The following is a 13877-nucleotide window of genomic DNA, read 5'->3' as shown; positions in this document are numbered from 1 at the left end:
TATATATATATATGTTTTCTCAGGTTTTCGCGGGTGTTTGTATGTAGGTCTTTGGTTATTCGGGTCTTCTCCCATGTAAAATTGGAAGTGTCTTGGCGACGTTTCGACGAAGTCTCATTCGTCATCTTCAGGCTGGTGTTCTCGGCTTCGTGCTTCCAGGAGCAAATAGATATTTGCTCCTGGAAGCACGAAGCCGAGAACACCAGCCTGAAGATGACGAATGAGACTTCGTCGAAACGTCGCCAAGACACTTCCAATTTTACGTGGGAGAAGACCCAAATAACCAAAGACCTACATATATATATATATATATATATATCCTATCTATATATATTGATATATATATATCATATATCCTATCTATCTATATATATTGATATATATATATCATATATCCTATCTATCTATCTATCTATCTATCTATCTATCTATCTATCTATCTATCTATCTATCTATCTATCTCAAATTTACATTTTGCTGATAAAGAAACAAAGGGAGACTAGTATAGATCTATTTCAAGCTTTTTAGCTTTCATCAGCTAGCCATACCCTTACTTGGTTTCGAACTTGGGCTTCCTGCATGTTAGGCAGTTGAATTAACCTTCTGAGCCACAAGTTCTCCTCCCTCTCTACCTCCCTCCCTCCCTATCTACCTACCATTATATCTACCATGAAAATACGACCTACCCCGAAAATAAGTCCTAGCTTGATATTTACATGTGCACCCAATATAAGTCCTACCTCCAAAATAAGCCCTAATTAAGACCCTGCCCACTTCAGGGTGCATGGGTAAAAATTAAACTGGGGGGATAGGGGAGAACTGCCATACTACTTACCTTCGGACAGTTGCAGCCAGGCCTCACACACCCCAACACCTACTTTGCCAGCCCATTTCTTCTGCAGCTGGCAAGGCCAGCAAGGCTTTCCTAAAGGCCTCTGTAGCCAATAACAGAGCTCCAGATTGATCTGGAGCCAGATATTGGCTGCAGAGGCCTTCAGGAAAGCCTTGCTGGCCTCAGAAGAAGTTCCTGAAGGCCTCTGACAGTGAAAAGGAGGCCGGGGGTGATGCACACAAGTGAGGGGAGTCAGTGGATGACATCTCCCCCAAAATAAGACCTGGTGCCTTTTTTTGGTGGCAAAAAATATAAGACAGGGTCTTATTTTCAGGGAAACACGGGTATCTATCATCATCATCATCATCATCATCATCATCATCATCATCATCATCATCTATCCTTAAAGTGCTTAGGATTACACAGAAATCTCTCTCTTTCTTTCATACACAGACACAGACACACAAATACACACACACACTTTCTCTCTAAATACCTAGATATTGCCATGAATAGTAGGAGATGATATGCAAGCTGCATTGAATAGATGCTGAATTTTCTTCTAAATCACTGTCAAAGCATGCATGATCCTATTAGTAATGTGGTTTGTGTTGAATAAACAACAATGTATTAAAGTAAACTAGGTTTAAATCTGGACTTAACTAGGATCCAGTGCCATGTGGGAAGGCATCTACTTTTTGCTTCCTCATCCAAATGATGACGTTGCATGTGAATTGGACGTGGTTAATATGGTATTAATCAACCCAGAGGCTCTGCGGAATCCAGGTATAATTTCACTTAATATAATTTTACTTAATATAATTTGAAGGATAAAGAGGATCCTAATATTTAAATGAAAGTCCAGGACTGACTTTCTACAAGTCAGTTCATATTTATGCTGTTCCCAAAATGAGAACGATTGCTCGAACTCTGCATGATAATAAATGGCAATTCAGGCAAGCATATGCTTGCCCATGAGTAGCAGAGTTTTGCAGAATTTCTTTTCTGAAGGCTAAGAATTATGCTCACAGCTTGAAATATTGGAGCTGGTTATCCAACAGGCTGAGGACATTCCTGCTGGGTTCCTATGGAATTAGGAATTTGGTCACAGCATGCTGGTTTATTGAGACACTCACATGCTCCTCCCCACACCTCTTAGATTTTAAATCCTGTACAAGGTATATAAAGAAACAACTAGCTTTTGGCAACTAGAATTGTGAAAAGGGAAAATGGGAAAACATTGGGAGAATTTAGTCCTTCCACCTCTACCCCCACCCCCAAATTCATAACTTTGGGAAGAATAAAAATTCCTACACTGGTCTCTACAGAAGGAATTTTGCTTATCTTGCTTATAATACCAGAGCAGATTTTGCCCATCTAGATGTGTATTGTTGTTTGACTTACAATAACTTTCCATAGTCTCAAACAGAAATTATTTCCATTATTTACCATGAAAACCTTTTAGCTTGAGATGCCAAGGATGAACCTAGGATCTTACTGCTTTTATGTTGTTGTTCTGCTGATCCATGTTTAGTTTTCACTAGGAATTCTGCTATGTATAATTTTCATTGTCAGCCACTGCACTGCACTGCACTGTGATCTATATGGAAAAAAGAAGGGTTCAGTATGCAATGCTACTTTTTCCTATAGTTTTCCTGTTCTGTCTGCTTGGAGAGAGTTAATAATGATTATTTTGGTTGCAGGAGGTTAGGGCCATTGGGTTGAGAAGATTAGGACATAAAAGTAACTTCGGGAGAATATTTTTTCATTGACTTTTTCATTGTAGCTTCTATTATTCTAGTGTAGCAAAAGCAACTGGACAAGGGTACAAATTACCTTGAGTAGTAGCACATTCCTCTTTTCTAGATGCATTTCAATGGCAGTTAGTAAGGCCTCTGTTGACGTTTTACACTGAATTGCTGCATAGAAAAGAAAGGTTGGTTCAAAAGCATGAAAAATCCCAACTCTTATCATTTCTTCTGTGATAAGTTTTCCATGTCCTTTACTGTTGCTTATGCTAAGATCTCTTAGATCAGTGATTCTCAACCAGTTGTCTGTGGATCCCTGGGGACCTGCAATGTTGTCACAGGGGGGCTGTGAAGGCTTGAAGAAATGTTATGATTTAAATTTTGACTTAAATCTTGGTGATCCGTGGCCATGGCCTATGGCCACAAAAGGTATTTAAAGGGGGGGGGGATCTGTAGTGAAGAAAATGTTGAGAATCACTACCTTAGACCCTTATCTGAATAAGGAAAAGAAAAGAAAGGCTGGAAAAAATGCTTGGCTTCAGAGGAGGCTTATTTGCCCATTGTCCCCGACATCCAGGAATTAAGGGCATTTCTGAACTTTCCTTTCACATACTTAATTTCAAACACCTTTCCTGACATCTGTGAGCAATATACAGAACGGCAAAGAAATGCATAGCTTCAAGGGAAGGTTCCTGGGAAGCAAAGGTTTACTGATATATTAGTGATTTTTAATTTTGTGCTCTTTGCTCCATTAGCTTCTAATGCATTCAGTTAAATTATTTGGAAGCTCCTGTTTATGAATGTTCAACAGAAAGCAAACAATTGTTGAGAATAGCATGTAGCTAGAATTCCCTTGTCTTCAGGTTTACTAAATTTTGGTTTACCTCTAGGTTATGCTCCATTCCTTTATTTTGACCTTTGAATTGAACTTTTGACAACGTTGCTGTCTTCTTTTCACTGGCTTATCAAACTATGTGTTCTGTTTAGCTTCCTTAGTTAGGACATATTAGATATCTAGGGTGCTTTTGCAAAAACCTTAGCTGCCCAAGTCTTTACTGTACAGATAAGACACTTTTCATAACTCTGATTTTACCAATTAATGTCCAAAAGTGAATTGTAACTCTACTCACAGCTTAAGATATTATATTGCTAAGGAAGAATTATGCCCTACTTCTTCAAGATATGACAGGTTAAAGAAACACTATTTTATGCATGGAAAAAAGATTGTATAGACTAGAAAGAATCAGAAAATGTGTGAAAAAGTCTTTTTTGTGCTGCTGTTTAATAAATATTCACAATTCTTTACTCTTTCACTCTAATATTTCATTTTATTAAGGAAAATACAAAATGCTATATGGTTCTAACTCAGCTCTGGCACTAGCCAGTTAATAGACTCACTAAACATTAGTAACGACAGATATATGAACAGAAATGACCATCACTCAGTTCATGTAGAAGTAAGTCAAAAGCAACAACTGTTGGCTTTATAAAAGATACAAGTTACCTATTAGCCATGGATTTACCAAGAATGGTGTTTGTTTTCTGTACTTTGCTTTTGACTTTGTATCGGATTAAGCTCTATTAACTCTGAATCTAATCCTAATAAGTGTTACTTTTATTTTTATTTTTAAATAATGTATGACTCCATTGAAATGCACTTACTATCTTCTTCATGATATATGTTATGAGATAGGTTTCTTTAACTGGGCTATAGATCAGGACATCCGAAATCTATGCACATGTCAATGAAATGAATAATTCTGTGCAGCTTCCACCAGCTTTTCATTTTGAACACCAACAAAATATGCTTAAATCCATTGATTGTGTTGGAATTAGAGAAACCTCCTCTAATGCATGTTTTGCTTTATAGTATCCATCTAAGGTTAAAGTTATTTCCTTAACACTACTTGTATTTTATAGAATTATATTGTCATTGGATATTATCAATCTATAACACATTTGTTTTTTTATAAACACTTTAACGTGATTACTTTAGTGTAAATAGTTGTTGATTGTTGCTTATATTAGCATGGACATGTGTTTTTTAAAAATGGGAAAAAACATATGAATGCATGCTACTGTTATATATGGCAAATTAGGGAAACAAATTAAATAAATAAGTGTGTTATTTAGGGCTCACTTACTACAGTATCTCTGTCTATGTCAGTGCATTATGAAAATATGTATGTATAAAATTAGACCTTATGTATGTTTATGGAGTGTATAAATACATATTAAACATGAATGATTTATTATTGAAATATCAATGTTGCTAGATTACACAGCATGCTAGATGAGCTGTCATTAGCATAGAAAAGATACATAGGTTTTCAACAAAAGAAAGAATGAGTATGCCAGGGACTTGCAGCGATTTAGGTGTTTGTATGTGTATGCACATCTTTTTTCTCTCCAGCATCCATCCCTGCCAATCTTTGTGCTGCCAGTAGGGAAACCATATCCATGGCAACCAACCGTACCATTCCTACGCACATCAATGACGCCTCCAATCTAAACTGTCAAATATTCTATGCACATCATGTAAAATAGGTCTCTGTTCCTTATACCTCTGTGCCTCCAGTTTCCGTGGCTACATGTTTATGCAAATGAGAATTGTCCTTTTTCTCTCAGGTTGATTGAACGCTGAATTTGTTTTGCACCTTGGCAAAGCAAAGCCAACGCTGTCTTGCCACCTGGTCTGTCACGTAATTGTAAAGACTGCATTAGCACGATAGCTGTCCCAAAATTAGCCCGATTACACCATATCTCTGGATTGCGCGGGGAGAACAAACCCAAATGGCCAATGAAGACATTAAACTTGGGCCAAGAGACAGAAGTTATGGTTAATTGGCTCTTCAGAGTCTATTAATTTTCATCTGAAAACCTACCATTTGTTCAGAGGCTAGGTGGTTTTTTAAAAATTAATAACGAGAAAATCTCCACATTCTAAATAACAAATGTGATCACTAGGATTTTCCTTGTTTTTAAAGCATACTGCTGCTAAATCTAAGTACCTTAAATTGTCATTCTTTTTTTAAACAAAAAATATGTTGTAGCTCACAAATGTAATTTAAAAAAGGAACTCTACATGACTACCTCAGATATAACCTCTTGTGTGAGTATAAGATTGCAGATTTATATGCCCTAAATCCATCTAGTATAGCTTTATACATTGCATCTATTGTGTTCCTTGATCTTCATTCAAAACTCTCTATATCGTTCATCGTGCCTGTTTGATATATGTGCACACATGTTACACATATGTACTTAGAAATATGAATAGGGGTTGTGTTTGTTAGATGCCCTACAGACTGTGTGCAAAAATAATAAAAGAGCACAAAAAGGCTGGAAGTATGTTTATAGTAGCATTTGCAGTTGTAGCAGTAGTGCACTTCCAGATCTTGATTTTGCAAACTATTTTGGCCATATGAGAATATTTTGTGATGATGCCCCCGTCTGCTGTTGGAGATCAATTGTATTTTTTTGTTTTAGTAATTCAGTGTAACACTTTACTGTGAACAAAGCACACTGCTTTCTATTAATGCATGCATTTATGCAAGCTCAGTTTCACATGTTATATCACCAAAGATTAAAGCACTAAGGCGCATAAGGACAATTCTATTGTATCTATGCAACTCTATTTTATATATTTCATATGCGTGAGAGTTCAGCCCTGGAAGAAGAAATACAACTAAAGCTTTATATCAGCATGTTTAGCATGGGGTAGAGATTACCAAGAAGCAGCATGCTATCCATTTTCAAATATTTGAAGGACTGTCATAAAGATGACAGAGCAAATTTGTTTCAGTTGCTCCAGTTACAGCTTACACCAACAAGCTCAGAATAGAAGAAAGGAGATTTTAAGACAACATTAAGAAATTTCTAACAATTGTTCATCAGCAGAACAAATAAAAGGCTATGGATTCTAACTTATCTGAAATTATCTGAAATTTCCATTAAAGATGCTGCAGTAATAAGAGATTTTCTGGATTAGCAATGGTACTGACTAGATGACGAGGTTATTATTATTTTGAACTGGTAGATATATTTTTTAGAACTTTAAGAGCATACTAGGAGTCCTGCCATAAGGACTCTCATAACTATCATTGAGAACTTATTAGAAGTTCTCTTTTAAGAAGAGATGAGACAACCAATCTCTGAAATAGTATAGGATTTCCTGCTTGAGCAGGGGTCTGGACTAGAAGATTACCAAGTCCCTTCTGTTATTCTGTTATTCATAAAATGGCTGCAGTGATCATAGTGATCAGCCTGACTATTCACACAAAACCTAATTTTAAAAAAGATGAATGGATGAGATTGTCTCCAATATAGAGGACTAATATGTTCCTACTATCTCTTCTTATTTTGTCTCTTTCTTTTCTTTTACTGGACAAAGAGACACCTTTACAAACAAAGTACAGAACTATAGCTCTTAGTATGTTTATTTTGTCATAACTGGTAGATGGATAACAGATATCCAGAAACATTTAAACATTAAACTTGAAGCTTTGTAGTATGCTACTTCCTGTTTTTTAAAAAGAAATGATTAGGTTAGAAATATAAAACAATATCAGGAAGTGTAGAACCTGCTAAATGCCAAAAAGGCAATTATAGGAACCAATTTGGAACCCAGGAATTAGCTTGTATTTGAAATCACATTGCTGTGATTGTATTTTTTTTTTTCAGTAGCCAGTGTCAAAGTGCATGCTTTTCCCACCTAGTTTATATAAGCAATTTTAATTGTGGCTGAAATTTGATGACAATTGTTAAAAGAACAAGGCTTCTAAGAGGGGTCCACTGCCAATGTATAATTTGATTTATAAATAAATATTTAATAAAGACAGATTTCAGATTCAAATCCAGATTTGTGTTTGCTGTTTTGCAACATTGTGGGAAGTATCTGAACCCCTCATTCATGTGTGCCGAAAGTTGAGGTTTTTTTTAAAAAAGTAAATGAAAATGTATAGCTATAATTATTACTTTCCAAATAATGTTCATAATTTTATGGTATAACAATTTTATGGGTATATTGGTAAATGCTCTAGGGCTAGTTGGAAATCCAAACAAGTAAATAAAATTATATAAGCCCCTCTCTTTAAGAGCTACTTTGCAAAGTATGTGACCTGGAATTGGTGGACCTGCAGGGGTGGGTTTCTATCGGTTTGTCCCGGTTCAGGCGAAACGGTAGCAGCAGTGTCATCAAAAATGCTCTGCACATGCGCAGAAGCGCCACACGCTAACAAAGTGAGTGTGCACACCCACACACTACCGATAGCAAACCGGTAGCACCAGGATTGAATTCCATCTCTGGTGGACCTGTCCTTGGTCCTCTTGTCATGGTCGGATCACAGTCTGGTGGCAATGAGTTTCTCAAGAGCTGTACCCCACCCCAGCCCCAGGGAGAAAGGACCTATTAGATTGGTCTGCCCCCGTCAACCTGTGGACCCGAATGGGTTCCAAAAGGAGCTGGAGATTATAACTGCAGATCTACTGTGCAGTCCAGCTGAGCTCTTAGTCACTGTTTGGAATAGGAAGGTGACTGAGGCTCTGCATAAGATTGCACCATGCAATCTCTCCTCACCGTAGACCTCTCTGTGCTAAGGAATTTGTGAATTTTCTGGAAGACAAAACTGCTCAACTTCATTCCCAGTTAGATGCCGGCATGGTTGCTGGTCTGGTGGAAGCCCATGAGGCAGGTTCTTGCCCTGTTATTTGGGAACAGTTTGACCCTGTTGCTTCTGAGGAAGTGGATAGGATCCTAGGGAGTATGCATGCAACCACCTGTGTTTTAGACCCATGTCCCTCCTGGCTTGTGAAAGCTTCACAGGAGGTGATATGGGGGGTGGACTCTGGTGGTGATTAATGCTTCTCTACAGGAGGGGGCATTGCCCCAGCACTTTAAGGAGGCTGTGGTCCACCCTCTTCTTAAGAAGCCATCACTGGATTCCACCCAGTTGGATAATTTCCAACCTGTCTCCAATCTTTTCTTTTTGGGGAAGGTTGTTGAGAAGGTGATTGTGCAGCAGCTCCAGAGGTTTCTGGATGAAATGGATTATCTCAACCCCTATCATCAGGATTCAGGCCTGGATTTGGAACAGAAATTACATTGGTCACACTTTTGGATTATCTCTGGTGGGAGTGGGGTGGGGGTCCATCCTTGCTCTACTTGACCTCTCAGCAGCTTTTGATACCATTGACCATGATATTCTCCTGGAGCAGCTTCGGGAGATGGGAGGCCTTGTGCTATCCTGGTGATCTGTCCCCGTCCACACACACACACAAACACAGCCAGCCGAGGGTTAAGGAAACACTTTGGAATGCACCCAGTTTCTTTATCTCCGACTTGGCAGTGATAGACACACCGTCTGCCAAGTGCCTTTATTTTCACAGAAAAACAGACAGATAAAATACTCAGCTTCCAAATGTCCGACAACAATAATTATTATAATTCCGAACGAGGCTTTAGTGACTATCCAAGGTTAGTTTTGTTCGTCACAAGGATCACTGACCACTACCCTCTATTATATAGTCTCTGGGGTGTGGTCCAGTGACTCAGTTCTAATCCCTAGCACGCCTCCTAAGCTGCTGCAATTGTTTATCACGCCTTCGGAGGCGTGCGTCCAGGAATGATGTTTCTCCGTCACTCTGATCCGAGCCACCTGTCTCCCTGCTAATCTCCACTCCCTCAGCCGGCACCTGAGACAATGCCAGAGGGGAGGGGCCTGGAGAGGGAGGCCTGCTGACTCCTCTTCCTCATGCTCGGAGCTTTCTTCCTCCGATGGGACAGGCTCAGAGGGCGGGGCCACAACACCTGGTTCACTTCCTTCCTCTGTGGCCGCTCTCAGTAGTGTTGATAGGAGGGGAGAGATCCAGCCCTTTCCCACTGCTTTGTGGGGTTCCGCAGGGCTCAGTACTCTGTCCGTTCCTGTTCAACATTTATATGAAGCCGCTGGGTGAGATCATCCATCACCATGGACTGGGGTATCACCAATATGCTGATTATTTCATCTGTATGTCCATGGTGAGTTAAGTGATGCTGTGTCCTCCCTCTCGCGGTGCCTGGAGGCTGTTAGGGGCTGGATGGGGAGCAGCGGGTTAAACTAAACCCTGGCAAGACTGAGTGGCTCTGGGTTTGCTGTTCATTGGCTCAAGTAGAATTGCCATTTTTGGTTTTGGATGGGGTAGAACTAGTGCATAATTTGGGGGTTCTCCTGGACTCACGATTTCTGCTCAAAGAGCAGGTGGCAGTCGTGGCCAGGAGGGCCTTTGCACAACTGTGGGTTGTGCGCAAGTTACATCCTTTCCTGGACCAAAAATCTCTACTTACAGTCACTCATGCCCTAGTAACTTCCTGTCTTGACTATTGCAACACACTCTACATGGGACTGCCCTTTAAGGGCATCTGGAAACTCCAGTTGCCCCACATGGTTTTGTGCAGACCCTGGTGTGCACATGTATCACCTCTCCTGCGGGAACTGCATTGGCTGCTGATTTGCTTCCAGGTGCAATTCAAGGTGCCGGTTGTCACCTTTAAAGCCCTTCATGGCTTGGGACCAGGTTATCTGAGGGACTGTCCCTTGCCGGTAACATCTACCTGACCCATCAGAGCGGGGAGGCAGGGAATGTTGCGGGTCTCATCCCTGAGGGAGATATACCTGGTGGGATCCAGAAGAAGGGCCTTCTCCGTGGTAGCTCCCTCTCTCTGGAACATCATTCCCCCAGAGATTAGAACGGCCCCCACTCTAATAGTCTTCTGGAAGGCACAGAAGACCTGGTTCCACCAGCAGGCCTGAGGAATCCAGAGCAGGATGGAGCCCATTAAATGGCTTGTGTGATCTGCTGTCGCCGGGGGGTGGGTGGTGATTTTATTATATTATACTATATTAATTTATTTGATTCTTTTTATTCTTTTTATTGTTTTAAATGTGGTTTTATATTCTGTAAGCCACCTTGAATTGCCATGGGCAAATAGGGGACAATATAAATCAAGCAAGCAAGCAAGCAAGCAATCTTTAAGATGTACTGCATTTCCATATATTTTATTTTAATTTCCTATATACTGATGGTGGACATTATGTTCATTCCAGATACAACTGAATGTTTTTTGGAGGTAAAAAAAGATAAATGTATGCTAAGGCATTATTACCTCAAAGTAAATTATTATGTGATTATATTTCACTGATCTGTTCTTCTGTCTACAGTAATGAGTGGCACTTCTTTCACTATAAGAAACTGCAATTTATTCCTATTTTGTCTGAATAGTCTAGTTTAAAGACTTTGTAAATACTGCTGACAGAGCAAAACGAAGATTCTGTGTGCCAAAAAACTTGGTGCCATGCACAGGAAAAAAATATTTGGCATTTCTTCTTAACAGTTCTCATTCAATCTGATGAAAGAGAATTTGCTTTTGAAATTTCCTTAAAAAGAATAATCCTCATGGGTGAAGTGGTTTGCAGCTTTCTTAGTTTCACATTCTTCAGTCGGAGAGAACTTTTCTCAATAGACTTGGAGAGAATCACCAGAGCAAAGGATTCAGAGCGATGGAAAGGTGTGTAACAGAAATAATAATAACAACAGTGCCACCCATTTTAAGTCATAAAATAAGTTCAAAACACTAACAGGAGATACTCTAAACTCTAAAGGAAATGGTAAGGACATTGGTAATAAAGAAGGAAAGGTAATTACTTCTTACTTCTTACATGAGTGGAAAAAATATTTTGACAATTACAAATCACAAAACTATGATTTCAGCATAGTTTTATGCAAACTGTAAGTCCTGTACAGGCATTCAGTTAGGAAAAAATGAATATGCAAAAAGAGAAACTGAAGTATTATCTGTGGGATACATATGTACCAAAGTTGGTTTTGCAATAGATTCTATATTTAATATTGATGCATTCAAGGGAATATATTCATAATTATATGGTTGCATATAATTATGCAACTTCAATGAAATGCAATGCTTAAATATACTGTGATCCAGATTTATGAACTATCAACATAGGACTATTGGCTGAAGATTAAAAATCTGGCATATTATATCTACAGAATTAGTAGCTATCGGAAATTACTTCAGTATTCAAAGATGGATGCCTGATCCCATTAGGTTGGATAGGTTTGTGTTAGTAGCAATATTTTTTCCGCTTCAAAGAACAGACTGCTCTAGATCACTTTGTTGGTTCCTTTGGTTGCTGGTATATATACTCAGGGTTAAGAATCAAATCTCACAAAATAGACAGTGGAAGTCATGACTCATAATGGTCATTAAATTGTCCGTATCTGATATGTCTATATAAGACTGTAGAAGAGAGATGAGCTGTTTCCAGGATCCTGATGCCTTGTCATAAAACTTATGTAGGTTAAAGCTGCCTTCCTATTCCAGACTTAAGCTGCTCATATGTTATCTTGAAGCATTGCCATAGCATGGGCATTATCTCAGGGACACAGATAATCCTCCATGCTCTTCTGTCTGAGCATATGTTGCTAAATGAATGCTCAAAGAAGCCTCATTTAGAAATACAGGAAAATCAAAGAAACAGGTTTTGGAGCAGAAATGAAAGTGAACTGAATGGCTTTCTCTAAGAGTCCTATGGAGTTTTCTTGATTTCTAGAAAAGGGTTTGGGGAACAGCATCTGCTGAAGTGAATTATAAAGTGCCATTTGATCAAGCTTTGTATATGTAAAGCTAAACAGTACATCACAACAATGTCATTAATCTCATTTTAAGGAAAACAAATTTGGGCAAAACAATGATTTCCGGCTCTCATGTCTCTTGATGTCTCAGAGAATCCTGGAGATAAAAACAATATCAACTCTATATCTAAAGAAGACATCTAATAGTATGACTTATAAAAGTATGTTGGATTGAATGTATAAAGATAGCCACAGTCTTGGAAACCCCTGGCTCTAGAGATTGATGTATGATTCAAATAAAATATATGAACCAATATATTGGGTGAATATGAAGTTGCTGGTAAACATTTCAAGTGAATTTAATATGTATAAACTACAAATAATAATAATAATAATAATAATAATAATAATAATAATAATAATAAATACCCAGGCCAATACAATGTGTAAGATATAAATGAATGGCTTTGGGAGTACTTGTTTTAATTTACTACTGACTTTCATTTTAGAAGCATTGATATGAGCTGAATAAATGCACAAGACCTTTCAAGTATCGGGACATTTTTCCCCTTTGCTAAACCGGGGGTGGGCGTGTCCAGTACATGACGCATCCGGTCAGCGGGCTGCGATTTTGACACCCCTGTATTAAATATACCTATTTAATGTACTCAATGCAGTGGACATTTATTTATTTATTTATTTATTTATTTATTTATTTATTTATTTATTTAGCATATGCAGTGGACAAAATAAATTTAGAAGATTTCTTTACTGCTCTACAATTTATAAAAACATTTGTCTGTAACTTCAGATTGGCAACATGAGAAGAAAAAGAATGGCAATATTATAAAGAAGCTATAAAATAAATAACTTTATTGTCATTGAACGTTTATACACATTATACCCATACAACGAAATTCACTTAACACCCAAAGACCAGGTCCAACACACATAACAATCCCCAAACACACTCCCACCCACCACAATTCTCCATCCCTAAACCACCCAAAGATCTACACACAGACCAAGTAATACTGTCCAACAGCTCACTCATGGTGGCCCTTTAGTTTATAGTTGAGTGCAATTATAGCTCTGGGATAAAAACTATTCAGAAAACATGTGGTCCGAGTTTTAATTGTTCTCTATCTTCTGCCAGAAGGCAACAGTCCAAAAAGATTGTAATAGGATGGGAAGAGTCTCTGAGAATGTTATGGAACTTTCTCAAACAGCGAGATTCGAAGATGTCGTCCAGGGCTGGTAGCTGGAATCTGATGATATTCTGGGCAGTTTTAATGATTCTCTGTAGAGGGAATAATTTCCCTTTTTAATATGGACTCATATTCATGAAGCAACAACTTATTTCCCAACTTTGAAATCCCCTATTCTTTCAATTGCTGTTTTTTCATCAAATGTAAAGTAAGGACATCACTGCATCAAACTTTAAGCAATAGTTTCACAGAAAAGGGGAAAGATTTGCTTTTTGCTACCAAAGAGTAACAAAGGGTTCCATTCTGGCTAAAAAGAAAAAAAATAATAATAATGGTAGGCACAGTTCCACAATAGTAAAATCAGTTCACTGGGCAGATGATTGGTACTCCTTCACAGCTACATGCAAAGATATTCATTTATCAGGGATGCCCTTATGTCTGGTCTTTCTGCATTAAGCA

At 38.4% G+C, this 13877-nt stretch overlaps 1 long non-coding RNA gene across 5 annotated transcripts in view; it reads right to left on the bottom strand.

Moving 5' to 3' along the window:
- The window catches only part of LOC148115087 (uncharacterized), a 150981-nt gene that overhangs the window by 102617 nt on the left and 34487 nt on the right, over nt 1-13877 (bottom strand). For 3 of the 5 annotated variants that reach the window (XR_015732122.1, XR_015732127.1, XR_015732125.1), the window contains exon 2: nt 2669-2751. The exons of 1 other annotated variant lie outside the window; for it this stretch is intronic. This is a non-coding gene — a long non-coding RNA (uncharacterized LOC148115087). Of the gene's footprint in view, nt 1-2281; nt 2433-2668; nt 2752-13877 lie in introns of all 5 variants that reach the window. One more of the 5 variants, XR_015732123.1, reaches the window with a different exon arrangement.

Source organism: Pantherophis guttatus, chromosome 2 (genome assembly GCF_059756535.1).
Source record: "Pantherophis guttatus breed Tessera chromosome 2, ASM5975653v1, whole genome shotgun sequence".
NCBI lineage: Eukaryota > Metazoa > Chordata > Lepidosauria > Squamata > Colubridae > Pantherophis > Pantherophis guttatus.
Note: the sequence above shows the minus strand (reverse complement) of the source record. Positions and strands in the feature narration are given on the sequence as shown.